This window comes from Chanodichthys erythropterus, chromosome 12, assembly GCF_024489055.1.
Source record: "Chanodichthys erythropterus isolate Z2021 chromosome 12, ASM2448905v1, whole genome shotgun sequence".
Taxonomy (NCBI): domain Eukaryota; kingdom Metazoa; phylum Chordata; class Actinopteri; order Cypriniformes; family Xenocyprididae; genus Chanodichthys; species Chanodichthys erythropterus.
This window is the reverse complement of record NC_090232.1, coordinates 48,959,503-48,977,544: the sequence shown is the minus strand read 5'-3', so window position 1 is coordinate 48,977,544 and position 18,042 is coordinate 48,959,503.

Genomic DNA, 18,042 nt, shown 5'->3' with positions numbered 1-18,042 from the left:
CTTGAATTAGATACAAGTGTTTTTAGTTAATTCTGTGTTCATTCTCATCTGAACTTCTATTGATTTTCATTTCATTTCCACCTGTCCTTCTGAACCAGCTGTTTTGCATGTACATACAATTTCTGCTGTTTTTGCTCTTCATGCTCCGTATTGTGCTACTGCCACTTCTGGGGCTTGGCCCCGAATTGCTGCTTGCAGCTATATTTTCTTACTATTTTCGTTTATTTATTTATTTATTTATTTATTTTTGTATGAGTGTTTTTGTAGAGTTATAGAGGTTAATTTAAAAATATTAGTAGCTTGTTTAGTTGTAATCGCCAGGTAAAAGTTTGGGCCTCGTGGCAGAGGGCGGGGATGGAGGTTTCCTCTCTGTCGCTCCGCCATGGAGTCAGGTGCGTGCCAGACGCCGGTGTGACGGTCGAGGACGTACTCTTGGCGATTGGAGAACAGGTAGGATTTGATAACATTGTATCTGCATCCAGGATAAACAAGGCCGTGGTAGTTTTTCTAAAGGATCAAAGTTTTGTGAGTAAACTCATTGTGAGCGGTGTTTGGGAAAGTGGAGATTTTATTACCATTTCACCTTTGGTATCGCAATCGACAAGAGTGAACATTTCCGATTGTCCACCTTATATACCTAATGCATGCATTGAAAACGAACTGCAGAGGTTCGGGAAAATAGTAAGTGGAATAACATTAATTCCACTCGGATGTAAAAAAGAGGCTCTGAAGCATGTGTTGTCTTTTAGGCAGCAGTTGTTTATGGTTTTAGAATCGCCAATGCTTGATATCTCGTTTCGGGTTAAACATGAAGACAAGTCATATATGATCTACGCAAGCACCAATCATTTGAAATGTTTTGAGTGCGGTAGTATCGGACATAAAAAAATGGAATGCCCGAAAAAAAAACGCAAATAGAAGACGATACCAATAAAACAAATGAAAGTGAACAGGTGGTTGCTGTAGGTGAAACGGAGAATGCAGATAAAAGTAAGGAAACAGTGACAGACAACAAATCCATTGAGGATATAAGACTGAAGGAATTAAGTGAAGAGAAATTAGGGAAAAAAAAGGCGAAAAAAAATAATTGTGACGGAGAAAATAAAAAGAGGAATAATGAAGAGGCTGGGACAAGTGATGTGAAAAAATGTCATCTTGAGAGTTCTGATGAGCTTGATAAAGATAACGTTGAGAATCAAATTGATAATGTACCTCTGTCACAGCTCTCTGAAAGCACTGATGTGACTGAAGAGATGGCTGATGATGATTGTCTTTCTGAAATGTCAGATATTCCCTCTAACTATGATGAGGATCAGTTATATACTGTAAAAGAGATTAACGATTTTCTTGATGCAACCTTTGGAAGAAAAGTAGAGGTTAAAGAATTTTTTCCTGATGTGAGAAAGTTTTTGGCTTCTGTGATAAAGATACAAAAGACGGTCAGTTATGAAGAGCTAAGTAGAAGAAAAAGATTCAGATTGAAAAAAATGGTAACAAACTTGAGAAAAGAGAAAGTTCTTGAAAATTCCTTATAATTTATTTATGAAGGAATCACAAGGGGTGAACTACTTGTCCTTTCTTGTGTTGTCGTTTGTGTTTTCCTTTTTTCTGTCCTCTTTTTTCATGGAGGGCTTCAGAATAGGATCCATTAATATCAATGGGGGAAGAGATGGCAGAAAAAGAGCAAGTTTACATGAATACATAGAAAATAAGAGTATTGATGTAACATTTGTGCAAGAGACACATAGTGATGTGAAAAATGAAATAGAATGGAAAATGGGGTGGAGAAGTGATTTGTTTATTAGTCATGGTACGAATGTTAGAGGAGGAGTCGCTATTTTATTTTCAAGGACAATTAATATCACCAATGTGTCTGTCAATGAAATAGAAAAAGGGAGAATTTTGGCAGTTCAAGCAAATGTAAATGGATTTGTTTTTGTTTTTATTAATATTTATGCACCAAATACTGGAGCAGAGAGGATACAAATCTTTAAAAAATTACATGAGTTTTTAAAACAAAATTGTGATGAAAATGTGTGGTTGGTTTTAGGGGGTGATTGGAACTGTACAGTTAATTTTACCCTAGATAGAAATGGAGAAGAACCTCATACTTCTTCTGCCAAATTTTTACAGGATGTTATTAGTAATTCTAATTTAGTTTATGTATGGAGATTACAACACCCTACAGTTAAAAAGTATACATGGGTAAAGGCTTTACATGACCATATTAGTACCGCCAGGTTAGATCGTTTTTATATTAATAAGAATAAAAGTAATAGGATTTTAAAATCAACAATTTATCCAAATGGGTTTTCTGATCATCATTTATGTATAATTGAAATAAATGTAAAGAAGTCACAAAGTCATAGTTATTATTGGCATTTTAATGTGAAATTATTACAAGATGTGCTTTTTTGTGAAAAATTTAAAGTATTTTGGATTGAGTGGAGAAAACAAAAAAATAATTATGATGATATTGTTCAGTGGTGGGATATAGGAAAAGCACAGATAAGAATATTTTGTCAAAACTATATATATAACACAAATAGTAGGATTAAAAAAAACTGTTTTTGAACTAGAAAAAGAGATAAAACAAATTGAAAGAGAATTAAGTGTTGGAGATATTGTGGCAGTGGGGAAGCTGGAAGGAAAAAAAAAAATTGCTACATTATTTCATGAGAAGGCAAAGGGGGCTTTAATTAGAGCTCGCTTTGCATTTTTGAGTGAAGTGGATGCACCAAGTTCCTTCTTTTTTAAAGATCTTGGTTTGTTGAAAAATTGGAGACCTGTGGCTGTTTTATGCACCGACTATAAAATTATGGCAAAGTGTCTTTCTAATGGATTGAAACCTTTTTTAGAATGTATTGTCAATGAATATCAAACATATTGTATCCCTAACAGAACAATAATGGACAATGTGTTTCTTGTAAGAGACATAATAGACATTGCAAGTTTGAATGGTGAAAATGTTGGCATTTTTGCGATCGATCAGGAAAAAGCGTTTGATAGAGTTAGTCATTTTTTATTTATTTAAAACGCTTGAGGCTTTTGGGATTGGTCAAAGTTTTATTTCATGGACTAAAATGTTGTACAATGATGCTTCTGCAATGTTGAAAGTGGGAGGTGGGCTTAGTCAGCCTATTCCAGTGTTGAGAGGAATCAGACAGGGATGCCCGTTATCAGGGATGTTGTATTCATTGGCCATTGAACCCCTACTTTGTAAGTTAAGGAAAACATTACAAGGGGTTTCTGTTGAAAGGCCTATTAATTCTGTTGCATACGCTGATGATGTTATAATTTTTTATTAAGGATGAGAGGGATGTGTCTGTATTAATAGAAACTCTGAAAATCGATGAAAATGCATCAGCAGCGAAAGTGAACTGGGAAAAGTGTGAAGGGTTTTATTGTGGACAATTGGTAAATAATAGTCCACCAGTGCTCCCAGTTGGTGTTAAGTGGAGTCAAGAGGGGTTGAAATGTTTAGGAGTTTATTTAGGGACTGAAAGATTTAAGATTAAAAATTGGGAAGGAATGGTGGAGAAGATGTGTAGCCGGTTGTCTAAGTGGTCATGGGTGCTACCACAGCTTTCTTATAGGGGAAGAGTTTTGGTCACAAATAATTTAGTAGCTTCAGCACTGTGGCACAAAATGAATGTCCTGGACCCACCTGATGATATCGTTCATGAACTACAAAGAAGATTAGTGGATTTTTTCTGCACTGGACAACATTGGACCAAAGCATCCATTCTTTTTTTTACCAGTAAATGAAGGTGGACAGGGATTAGATAACAAAAGTTAAGACCTTCAGGCTGCAGGCAGCACAAAAGTTGCTGTATTCAAACAGGTGCTGGACTGATACTGCTAAAACCCTGTTGTATAAAGTTGATGTTTTTAAATATGATTTACATTTGTTTTTAATTAATTTAACAGAAATGGACTTAAAAGACACATCTGCTTTTTATAAAACAATGTTGAGAACATGGACTTTAATTATTCAAGTAAAGAGAGATTTGTCTTATTCTGAATCATGGATCAATGAAGAACCTCTTTTTAATGATCCCTTACTTCAAGTAAAGGTGCTTAATTCAAAAAGTCTACAGAAAGCATTGGCAAGAGCTGGATGCACAAGGATAATGGACTTGGAAAATGGTGATGAATGGAAAAGTCCAGAGGAACTGTGTAGTCTGACTGGAATCAGGTCCGTCAGATTGATGAAACATGTAATGGATGGCATTTTCTCATTTTTTTCCCTCGGTTTATCGTCAAAAGTTGAGAGGGATGGAAGATTTGAATGAGGAAGAGAAGGAGATAAAGGAGGTGGTTTTTCCTGAACTTAAAATTTCAGCTTTGGTGGTAGAAGAACCGCAAGAGGAATCAATTCTCTCTTTCAGGACTCCAGAGTTACATGGTTTTAAAGAGGCTTCAAAGAAAACATTATATTTGACTTGTGTAAAAGTCGCTCACCAATCAGTTCTAAAGGACCGTAGAGAAACAAAGTGGTCAGATGTGTTGGGACCAAACTCTTCTCCTAGAAGGAGCTGGAGAACATTGTATAAATCTCCTATTGAAAAACGAACTGCAGATCTACAGTGGAGAGTTATACATTGGGCCGTAGCTACAAACAGACACGTGGCACACATCGATCCCACTGTAGAAAAGAAATGTCCCTTTTGCGATTTAGAGGAATCAATTGATCATCTTTTCCTATTTTGTTCTAGATTGAGAGGTGTTTTTCAAATATTGTAAAATTGTATTGAAAAATTGGGCGAAGAGTTTAATGACTCTGTTTTCATATTTGGACCGAATTATAAGGCTTCAGATAAGAGAAGAATTGGTATAATTAATTTTCTAGTAGCGGAAACAAAAAAGGCTATATGGATAACAAGGAAAAAAAAGATAAATGAAGAAGTTTTAGTAGAACCAGAGATAATTTTAAGAGCCTTTGTGACTTCAAGGATCAAAGCAGAATTTGCTTATTATAAATTGATTAAAAATCTGGTTTGTTTCAAGGAATTATGGGGTTTAAATGAAGTTTTGTGTACTGTGGATCATGAGGAGAATCTAATTCTAAACTTTTAATTGTTGGTTGAAAGTATATTATTTGATGTGAAGTTAATGTGTTTATATTTATATGAGTTGTATATGTATACATTTATACAAGTATGTGTATGTATATTAATATATATATAGATTTATTTATTTATATTTTTTATTATTAATTTATGTTTGTGAGTGATTGTAATAATTGAATGTGGTTTATGATTGGTTGTTGATTATAAAAAAAATGTAATTAACAAATTTTAGTATAAATAAAGCGATATAAATGTCAAAAATGTCTCTCTCTCTCTCTCTCTCTCTCTCTCTCATTAAATGAGTGATTCACAATTTGTCAACAACTATTAGTCTGCTGAGTATTGAGGAGTTTTCTCATAATCAAATGTCATGGATCACTATAGACTCAACAAATCACAATATTGCCTACAGCTCAACATTTACAATAAAACAAGCAACAAGAACAACAAAAAGCTATTAAATAACGGAAGCAATTAAAAAATGATTTACAACAGTAATGTGACTGAATGAGATAAAAACAGAGAAAAATTTAATAGTTTTACCGTGTTTCAGTGAGTCTCTTGTCCATCAGATGTGGAATGATGAAAACTAAAACATGTTTGCCTGCAGAGGAAGCAGGACGCCAGAGAAGTTTCCTGCTGAACTATAAATGGTTATCTGCTTCTGTTTCAGCCTTTCTTTGCCTCTTTCTGCATCAAGACTAGCAGATCAGTATGAAACCTGATCCCTTTATAAAAACCTTTATAAAAAAAAAATATAAATAAAATAAAAAATAATTCTGGAACAATTATGCAATAGTGGTGAGAACAATTTAACACTATAAACCCCAACCAGAATTCAGTAACTTCAGAATGTGTGAATTTGCTGCATAAGCAATGAAATCCACTGAAAACAATTAAATATTACTGTGATCACAGCAAAGTGTTTTTTTTTTTTTTTTTTGCAACATGAGTGACTCACAATGAATCTGATATAAGTTTGTAGCTCTTATAACATAAATGATTTATGAAGCAAATCACAATTGCAACAAAACTGTAGAAAACTAAAAGTCATAAAATATAATGGTATACATATTATATATATATAATATATATGTATATTAAATACATATTTATTCTCTGGAAGCCAGGCTAAATGAGCAAGCACTGTTACTGCATTCCTGGCATGGGCCAGACCCTCAGTCACTACTCAGGTACTAAATACAGACATTGCCTGTAATCATAAACACCAGGATCTATACACTGCTTTTTAGAAAAATATAATTTCCAATTCATTATATATTACAAGTTGATAGATCGTAAATCCACTCCTTTCACTATACCTTTATAGATAATTTTTAATATTAAAAACAAAACTGTTGTCTAATTTAAAATAAACAACAGCAACAACAAAAAATAAATAAATAACTAAGACCCATCATAATCCATCTAAGTGTTTTAAGTTTCTTAAATCATTGTTCAGTTTATAGACGGCATGTACCACCTTAATTGAAGAACATATTTTAAATCTCTTTTTAAACACCTTTAAAAAAAGAAATAAAAGAAAACAAATTTACATGACTGTTTCAGTTATCATTTTCAATAAAACATAGAATTGTTACTTTTACTTAATAATCATTTTGTTAAGATTTCTTTTCACAACAGATCCATTATAGCCCACAAAAAATAAACAATATAAATAAAAATAAACATAAACATAAACCTTTGAATTTTAAAACATTTCGTTAAAAAACTTTCATCAAAATGAAATAATCATCAAAACATATAAATTTAGTTAGAGTTACAATTTCTTTGTCTTGACTGATATCTTTATTATTACATTCACTGTTAGTAATCCTCAATACCTAATTATTATTAATCTAAAACTCAATTTTCACAACATTTCACAGTAATGAGACTGTCAAAAGTACAGCATTCAAAATAATTTAATAATAATTAAGACTTCCTTTAAAGTCAGTTTTAAACTCAAGTTTCTTGTCAATTATAACTGTATAGGCTGACCAAAATCTTAATGACCAAAATCTTAACCCTCTTCTTTGGCAGGGATATTTTTCATTATCACTCACTGCACCAAAATTGTCAAACAAAAACACAAACGGACAGATTTTCTTCTATAACACTTATAAATTTTACAAATTTGTAGTATAAGACATTATCAATTTTTCTCAAATCCCTAGGTTGCACAAACAGCCTAATAGCTTCTTTCACCTTTAACCCTTACTACATAAATTATATTTCTCTAGGCATCTAATGTCATGCATCCATTTAATGGATGAAAAATAAAACTTTTATCAGTTATATTCACTCATTCCAGAGGTTAATGACATATACACACTGAGGACAGATTATTTCCCCCAACTAACACATACAAAACAAAGTCCAGCCACCCTCACATACACACTAGTCATATGAATATGAACCTGTTCATTGTCAAGGTTGGCTTTTTGTTTTAATTCTAAAAACATATTTAAATTTCCCATTTTCCTGTAGGTTTTACTCTTATGCAGTCTCAAATTGTCTCTTCACTATAATTTGTTTTCAGAAAAGTCAGCTGGGTTGTTTTGGTTCTAATCTCATTGCTTTGTTTAAGCTTTATCAGGCTGATAACAGACAGACAGAGTATCCTTGCCTCACTCAAGCAGTCTCTCTCTCTTACTGCACTAATAATCTTTTCAACAGAATCAGTCTGTAACTTAGACAGAATTTAATATTTAATTATTATATAGAAACCTTGGTCATTCACAAAGGTAAAAATGTAAATTTTTAACTTCCAAATAAAAGCCATTCCCACCATCTAAAATATGTTATGCCAGTAGCCATTTTTGAGGTTGTCTTACTTTAAATGCTGAATGCACGTAACTTTATTCATCTTTAACCAAAATCAGTCTCATCTTTAACCACCACCATGTCTACGAATTATACTCTGCCATGTTCCATGACCTGCAGGAGTAAAAACTATAATACAGACACATTAGTTCAAAATCAACACAGTCTCATCAACTGATTCCTTAGGAACAAATATTCTTTGTAGGTTTTATATTGTTATTTTTCTATTTAGCTGTGTATAAGTCACAGTAGTTTTCAAAGCATCCCTATATATATATATATATATATATATATATATATATATATATATATATATATATATATATATATATATACAGAAAAGGAAGATGTGACATCTGGAGCTTTCTCATTAACATTACCATCTGGAACATGATTAGTTTGCAATTATTTTCATTGATCCCCCTTATCAAATTTAGAAAACACTTATAATTGTAGTGTTTTCTACATTTGATAAGGGGAATCAATGAAACCATTCTGTAAATGATTGGTATTATGATGTATTCAACAATATTTTGATAATAATGTCACAAGGAGGGCGTGATGATGTAACAGTATTCTCTTCGTAAATTGGTCATAAAAGGTAGCTGTTTAGAACTACCTGACCTAAACCTTAAAGCTTGAGTTATTGATCATTATAAATCTTAGCTGGACTTTGAAATTCTGCTATGTACTTTGTTTTATGTAACAGAACTCTGATACACAATTCATTATCACTTATGTCAATCAAACAACGCCAATGTCTATCTGATTTAAATTGAATCCTTCAAGTGAGGTTATCCTGAAGCATAGGATATAGGCAGGAGACCTTTTCTCAGTTGGCTAGATTCTGTCATTGGGCTAGTGGTTCTTATATTAATACATGCTAATGAACAGATATTTACAACTTGTACAATGTAATGAAAACACAGAGGTTAAACATTAACTCGGAGAAACTGAAACCTGTAAGTGAAGCTTCAGCCATCTAGCTGCATTGGACATTGTGCATTGGATATAACTGCGAATGCATATTTTGCAAATGGTGCTCAGCCGTGAATCCAAGATTACTTTGGAGATTTTTTTTTTTTTGGAGAACCCCTTTCTCAATACCAAATATGGCATATTATTTATATAAAATGATATTTATTGAACAACATTTAAATGAACAACAATAGCCATTATAAAAGACTTGCACACAATCAAACAATAAATACAATCAAATGAAAAAACACAAGCAAACAATTTAGTAAAATATACAAAAGTAGCACTCTAGTACAGGATTTAAGTTAAATATAGCCTAAATATAAAGTTATGAAATGTAATTTTCCCCTTAAGCCAAATAGTTTTGTTCTGGAACAAGTAATAGATTGATAAGAATAAACATTGACCATTTGATATACCTCAAATGAATTATAATTTTAACCACTATCTATGAGTCAGCGGCAAATACCTGAAGGACTAGCTGAGATGAAGCAGTTCTCTGTGGGTACTTGAGCACTGCATGAGTGCTGACAGCCTGGACCCCGAATCTCCGAAAGCATCAAAACAAATGGTAAAATAGGCACTACAATTAAATATGAGCCACATATTTCAGTTCTAAACAACTACACTGTGTGCAGAATTATCAGGCAAGTTGATTTGTTTTTGTATGACCTTGCTGTCCCAATGAGCATTCTGCTGTCCCTTGGTCATGGTTTAACTTTGTAATTTCTAGTATTGCATCCTTCTGATGAGTATTTAATAATTTTTGACTTTTCAGTCTGAGTTAAATCTCTTTTTTTTGCTCATTTTGCTCAGCATGCACTCAATTAAAACTCGAGTCAACTAATTTCTTTCGCAAAAATTGACTGCCTCAAAAATTGGCTGACTGACATTTAAATTCATAAACTAATATTTATAGCTATATGAGCATATTGTTCACATTAACTAATTTCATTTGAGTCCATTAAAAAAGAATATTACTAAAGTAAAAATAACCAAATTAAACAAAACCATTAAAACTAGAAACATCAAGTCAGCATAAATCTCCTGCTAACTGCTAGCAAACAACAACACATGTGCAATTAAAATTAGTTAAGAAATTGTCACGGCATCAGCAACTACACACTTACTGCCTTTAAATAAAACAACATGCTGCAGAACATCAGTGTTTCTGGATCATCATTGACTGAAGCACAGGCTCTACTCTCCAACACAAAAACTCACACAAAACCCCACATAACTCAGAATTTAAATCCCAATAAAACATTAAACACCAACATCTTGTGCAAAAACACTTAAATTCAACAATTACTACTGAATAATTATTGAGTTCTATTAGATTTCACTAATACTTAAGTGAAATTAAATTGTTTCATTTGATAAATTTGACTTACATTTTACAGTACATTGCTGTTTTTTCATGATTTTACAGTTATCTACTGGCAACAGAGTTTTTCTCCAGTTTGTTGCTGTAAAATGAATGTACAGTTTATTACTGTAGAAAAGTGTTTCAATATGCATGTCTTTTCACCTTACACTTTTAACCCTTTAAACCCCACAACAAAATCCCCAGTGTTTAATGAACACATGTGTCCACACTACAGAGTGCCAGAGCAGTGTTTCCCAACCCAAGTCTAATTGACATAAAATAGTCATTTTTACTCAACATCATAACTTAACTATTTAAGTTAAGTTGCTTTGACAAGAAGTTCTAGATATCTATCTGGAACCAGATTTTTTATGAAATCAACACAACTGCAAAATCGAATCTCAGCATTTATTTGTAAACCGAGACATTGCATCAAAAAACAGACAAAGAATTATCTTGGATAGATATAAAACACAAGAAAAACCCTCAAACACAGCTCACACTATGCACAGACCCATCTTAGAGCCAAAATAGTACAAATAACTCTTTGTCATTATGAGACATTTTCATTGTAGGAACAAGTGTTCATGAACAATTCACAATAAGCTGTGTAAAAAAACTTCACATTAAACTGTTCAAAAACACTGTCTTCAATTCCCAATTGTAGAAACATGACAAGGAAATAGGAAGCAGGACAAGGTAACAACAGTCCATTTGAAAAATTTCAAGAATACAAATGTTATACTTAAAACGATAAGATCTAAAACAACAATGCTCTTAAACTTTACAACAGTACACTGATTAAACAGTAAGTAGGAAAGAAGGAAAAGAAGGAAAAAAGATTGTTTGTTTTCTGTCTTATCGCAGCAACTTGCTCTTCAAAGAGTGAACTCTTGCGGTGCAAGGATCTGACCCAACTCCAATAAACTTCGTATCACTTCAAAAGTAAATTTGAATTCCTTTGGGTAGTCAAGGTTCAACGCGTACACCAGGCCCATCAGGTTCAGAAAAGCATTCGGTATGTCACACAAGTGACGCATTACCACTTCTTCTTCAATCACCAGGGCAACGTCATTGTAGAACGCTGGGAAAAGTTCCATCACATTTTCCACTACCACTAGGATTCCAATCACCACACCCTTGATCAAATCCTCTTTACGGTCACTGGGCTTTATAGAATGTAAACAAAACAAGGTACTATTACTTAAAAGCAATTACATGAATATAGTCCCCAGACCCTTGCAAATTAAAAGGTTAGTTCACCCCAAATTTCTGTCATTAATTACTCACCCTCATGTCGTTCCACACCCGTAAGACCTTCAATCATCTTTGAAACACAAATTAAGATATTTTTGAGAAAATCCAATGGCTCAGTGAGGCCTCCATAGACAGCAAGACAATTAACAGTTTCAAAAGACATCTTTACAACAGTTCATGTGAATACAGTGGTTCAACCTTAATGTTATGAGGCAACAAGAATACTTTTTGTGCACCAAAAAAACAAAATGACGACTTTATTCAAAAATATCTAGTGATGGGTGATTTCAAAACACTGCTTCATGAAGCTTTGAAGCTTTACGAATCTTTTGTTTTGAATCACTGGTTCGGACCGTGTATCAAGCCACCAAAGTCACGTGAACCATTGAAATTTCGAAACATTTCAAAACACTGACGTAATGACACCTCGTTTACTGAAATCACGTGACTTTGGCAGTTTGATATGCGCTCCAAACCACTGATTTGAAACAAAAGATTCATAAAGCTTCAAAGCTTCATGAAGCAGTGTTTTAAAATCGCCCATCACTAGATATTGTTGAATAAAGTCATTATTTTTGTTTATTTGGCGTACAAAAAGTATTCTCTTCGCTTCATAACATTAAGGTTGAACCACTGTAGTCACATGAACTGTTTTAAATATGTCTTCAGTAGATTTCTGGGCATCTGCACTGCAGAAAAAAAAACTTTTCTTACTTGGTTTCTTTGTCATACCACTTATCCCTCTACCGCATAGTGTTGCCATATGGTAACATACTCTTTGTGTTCATTTCCTTGCCACTGTCTCTTTAACAGAACATTCTCGTTTTTTTTTTTTTTTTTTTTTTTTTTTTTGGTAAGAGAAGACCTTAGTCTAGCCAATGATGTGCTTTGGTTAAGTCACATCACATGCAATTTTTTTCTGTGACGCGATATCTGACAAACTGCTGACTCTTGTCGGTAGTTGCTGAAAGCAAACTAAAATGTCAGTAACAAACAAGGACCCGCCTATGTCACATCCACAAAAAAAAAATGTAACATCATCTCAGGTAAGGTATATTCACCACTCGAAAAAGTTTTTATGAAATTAGTTTTTGGTAAATCGAGAAAATGTCTGTGTTGCCATATGGCAACACTGTGCAATAATGGAATGGCATTATTATAATAGGTTAGATAGCTGGCAAAGGCCAGCTGCAGTCTGTTAAGCTATAACAATAAACACATTAATGCTAGTGATATAATGTTGATTAGTCGTATGTTAAGGACTGCAATGGCATTTGTATTATGGATTAAATCAACATCGGAGACCTGCCACCACAGCCAGTGCTACTGACCCAGACCAACCACTGACCTACCATGGTGTCTCAAAAAGGCAGGTGCAAGTGGCTGTAAGTGTATTGTTAGGGTGAAGAGCACCAAAAGTTTTGAGGATTATGAGGGGTTCATGTTCATAACCTTCCTCTCATAAGATTGCATAATGATGAATTTTCATGAACTGCAATTTTTTGGTTTTATGTCTGTGTTTTATTATACATGATGAACAGTATTAGATTTGTTTTTAACTGTCTACATTTGCAATTTAAATAATATTCATGAAAAATGTAATGAAATTTAAGGAATATAAAGCATTATTCAGCAAAAGAGAATGGAATAAATAAAAGCACAAGATGTTGGAAAATAAGTATAAGGTATTGTTTATAATTAACAAGCTAAAGCTTATAATAGCACCAGTCGATTCAATACAAACAACATAAAAATATCAACTATATACACTTACACTTGTTCTAAGTTATTTCCACAATTATACGTTATATATAAAGTACCTTAAAATATATATATTTTTATTCCCCAATTTTTTTTTTTACAGTACTTTAAGTTAAGCCATTCTAAGCAAAGAGGGTGTCTAATCCTGCTCCTGGAGGGCCAATAATATATTGCAGAGTTCAACTCCAATCTGGTTCAACACACCTGCCTGGAAGTTTGTTGTGATCATGACCACCTTGATTGACTGGTTTAGGTGTGATCAATTGGGGTTGAAGCTAAACTCTGCAGGATCTTGGCTCCCCAGAAGCAGGATTGGGTACCCCTGCCTTAAATTCATTTGGGTTGTAACAACACTTTAAAGGATTTAAAAGGATAAGTTATCAATTGTCATTTACTCACGAACATGCCACTCCAACACATGCAAAAATATTCATATTTTCATTCCATACAAAGAAAATGGACAGTGGCTAGGCTGTTAAGCTCTATAAATGATACGTCAACACTATAAAAAATGCAGTAAAAGTAGTGGATGAGTCATGTTGCCTATTTTAAAAGTTTTTTGAAGATAACTTTGTGTAATGAGCTGATTATATCAGTTTTGATGTTACTATGATATAATACAACAAAAACATCAAACCTCATTAGTTCTTATAGCATGAAATTTGATCAAAAGACTTACAAGAACCAATGAGTTTTGATATTTATATAGCAGCTAATACAATGAAACATTATTGTAAAGACTTTTTTGTACAGATTTTTTTGTTTTCATCGTACAAAGAGATTGTATGGATTCAGAAGACTTGGAATATGACACAAATTGTATAGGCCACTTTTCTAAAGTCATTGTATGAAAAGATGTCACTATCACTAGTTTTATGATCCATAGAAAAAAAAAAAAAAAGGTCATAGAAGTTTAGACAAAGATGAAAGTGAGTAAATGATCACACAATTGTCATTTTGAGGAGATAAAGAGTGCTTTAAAACAAATTGACTCACATCCTTTTCAAGGCTCTAGAGTATTGAAGTCATTTCTGGAATGTCCTCATAACGCTTTGACCTGAATAACTGTATCAGCTTTGAGAGATGTCCTCTAGGCCTTCAAAAAAGGACTTGCTCAGGTCCTTTGACACAAGCCTGGTGAATTCTTTGCTGATCTATAAAAACATAAATACATTTACAAATTTAACAAAGACAGAAGGGTCTCAGTGACAGTCTTTGACAGTACTAAATTAAAACATAATGCAAGAAGTTAAAACATTTTCATTTCACTCAACTTGACAGAACTGGTCATATCATCTGAGGATATTAAAGGGTGAGTTCACCCAGAATGAAAATAATGTCATTTATTACTCACCCTCATGTTGTTCCACACCCGTAAGACCTTCGTTCATCTTCAGAACACAAATTAAGATATTTTTGTTGAAATCCGATGGCTCAGTGAGGCCTGCATAGGGAGCAATGACATTTCCTTTCTCAAGATCCATTAATGTACTAAAAACATATTTAAATCAGTTCATGTGATTACAGTGGTTCAATATTAATATTATAAAGCGACGAGAATATTTTTGGTGTGGCAAATATTCTCGTTTATAATATTAATATTGAACCACTGTAATCACATGAACTGATTTGAATAGCAGCATCAACAAAGGTGATGTCTGGAGTCCTCTTCTTCATCTCATCACCTATTTGCTCTCTTTCCTTATCTAAATTTTCCTTGTCTTTGCCCTGAGGTAGATCTGGAAGAAAATTTGTTTCACGATGTCTAGGTTTCTTCACTTTGTTTCGCTTTCCTCTTGTCTCCCCAAGACCTCTCTTTTCAGAATTCACTTTCAGTTCCTGACAACCTGCATCTCTCAGCTTTTGTCTGTAGTTCCCCATCTTCAACTTTAAACTAAATTTCCACCCATACCATCCAGATGTGGAGCTTGGCTCTTTAAGACAGGGGTGTTTTTCAATTAAGGCTGTCAATCTCTTCATTCCCAGGATAGGCTTTGTATGAGTATATGGTTTCTGCAAGTTTCTCAAGGATCTCAATCTTCATGTCTCTGGGAATTGACAGAAGTGTTCCATCCTTTCGAAATGCCTCATTACCATGTCTTAGCCTCAGCTCCACATCATATGTAAAAACCGGGATGGGAAAGGCAGTTGGCTGCAAACGGGTGGCAGATGGCTATGAATGGATGCTGAGTGAAGAAGTTGATGGAGATGATGATTCGCTTAAAATTACAGTGTCTAAACTGGAGTCTGAGAGTGTATCTGGAAAGGTGCTGAAAAGGACCTTCAGTGTCACGTTGTCTTTGGACAGACCAGCTACACATGTAAGGTTACAGAAATCATGGAAGTCTTCATCTTCATATTGAAGGTCAAAAGGGTCTTTCAGCTGGAGCATGCTTTTAAGTTCAAGCTTGAGGCCATCAACAGAATCTGGAACAGGATCAAGTCTAACTTTTTGAATGTTCTGTGGGGAGATGATCACGCGAAACAGCATTTTGTTATAAGAATAGGAAATTCCAGGGTTTCTCTTCAACTGGGGAAAGAGTAAAAAGATGTGATTACATTGGTTGATGATTACATTCTTTAAAGGTTTAGTTCAACCAAAAATGAAATTTCTGTCATTAATTATTCACTCTCTTGTCGTTCCACACCCACAAGACCTTTGTTCATCTTTTCGGAACACAAATTTAAGATATTTTTGATGAAATCTGAGGGTATCTGATCCACACAAAGGCAGCAACGTCATTGCACCTTTTGACATCCAGAAAGGTAGTTAAAAACATGGTTAAAATAGTCAGTGTCACTGCAGTGGTTCAACCTTAATGTTATGATGCAACGTGAATACTATTTAAGCTGCTGTCATACATAGTGAACTCAATGCAGGCCTCCTTGTTTATGTCCAAACACCAACTCAGTAGCAGATGCTGAACGCGTGAGCAGCACAACACATGCATGTGATGCTGACACAGGACCCAGCCAATAATGAGCCGGCATTCGGTCAAAAGCAAGGAAGCCTGCACTGAGTTCACTACATATGACAATGGTTCAAATTGTTGAATAAAGTTATTTTTGTTTTGTTTTTGCACACAAAAAAGTATTCACGTTGCATCATAACATTAAGGTTGAACCACTGCAGTCACACTGACTATTTTAACCATGTTTTTAACTACCTTTCTGGATGTCAAAAGGTGCAATGACGTTGCTGCCTATGTGTGGATCAGATACCTTCAAATTTCATCAAAAATATCTTAATTTGTGTTCCGAAGATGAACGAAGGTCTTATGGGTGGGGAACAACATGAGGGTGAGTACTTGATAACAGAAATTTAATTTTTGGGTGAACTAACCCTTAAATGTGAACTACTAGAAAATCATGTGCATTTCAACAAATGTACCTTAGTGAAGCAATAAGGTTTTTGGTGTGATGTATAGCTTGCCAGCTCTTACATATGGATAAAGTGGATGGTATCCATTAAGCTCCTGGGGTTCCGCAACCTGCAGTTCAGAAGTGCAATTACTCGTCAGCTCATAACTTTGCAAATGCTCTATGTACCAGGCTTTGAAGGGTTTGAGGATGAATGACACTTTGTTGTTAACAATTATCATTTTAACAATCTCGCCAAAGTCAGGTAGTCCACTGGTGTGCCATACAGACAAAAACATTCCCTCCGAGTACTTGGTACCATTAATACATGCATGGGTTGAAAGAAATACATTGTTTTTGTTTCCATATTTATGCTCAATGGCTTCTCTCACTGAACATTCAAGTGTGTCAAGTGAAACGACAGCAACGTGTCCTACTTCTAGATCAGGTTTGAAAACACTTGGCAAATCAAGGTAGTAAGCCAAAGCAAGCTGGTGCTTTTTGGCCTGAGTGAGCAAGACATTCTTGAAGTTTTTACCATCATGTACAAGTTGTGTTTCGCCTCAAAGCGAATAGTCCAAAACTCAGACAGAGGCCCAAATCGACGAATCATTTCAGGATAATGTTCGAAAAAATTATGCTTCGGGACAGGGACGTGCACAGACATTTTGGGGGACAGGGGCTCAAGTGGAAAAAAGGGCACTTCTCATAATTATTTATTTAAAAAATAATGAACTCTTAAATATATTAAGACAACTTTGACTTCCATTACACTCACACAATTTGTTTATACTCCACAGATTTCTACAAAATAATCAGTTCACACAGAGACCATGGTCTTCTTTAGTATTCACTAGGTTTATCACAAGAGAAGTCAACAGCAACTATTTTCAAGTAGCTATATATATAGAATAAATGACTGCACCAAGGAGAAGGACATAGTTTCACTAATAATTTGTTTATTTTGCACAAATCAATAAATCATTTTATTTTTTTGTTTGTTATTGGAATACTTCTTTCATGAAGTGGACAATTTTAAGATTGTGGTCCATTTTTGCTTCCATGTCTTTTACTCTAATGGAAAGAAAACTTTTAACCCTAACCCTACACATTTAGATGGAGTTTGCTTTAAGCCTACTGTCTGTTTGCATCTGTAGATTTCTTCTAAATTAACCAAAACAAGCTAATCTGCATATTTAAACACATCAAGAATTTTGTTTCCTGACCTGTTAATACATTATATATTATAACAAATGCCTGCAGAGGGCGCCAAAAGCCTGCTGATTTGTGTTGTTACACAGCATAGCACGATCAAATCCACGATCAAAGCCAACCACCATAATTAAAAATATATTATTAGTTAAATAATACTATTCGGCCACTTCTTTGTGATAGAAATGCTACAGCCACTGTAATTTC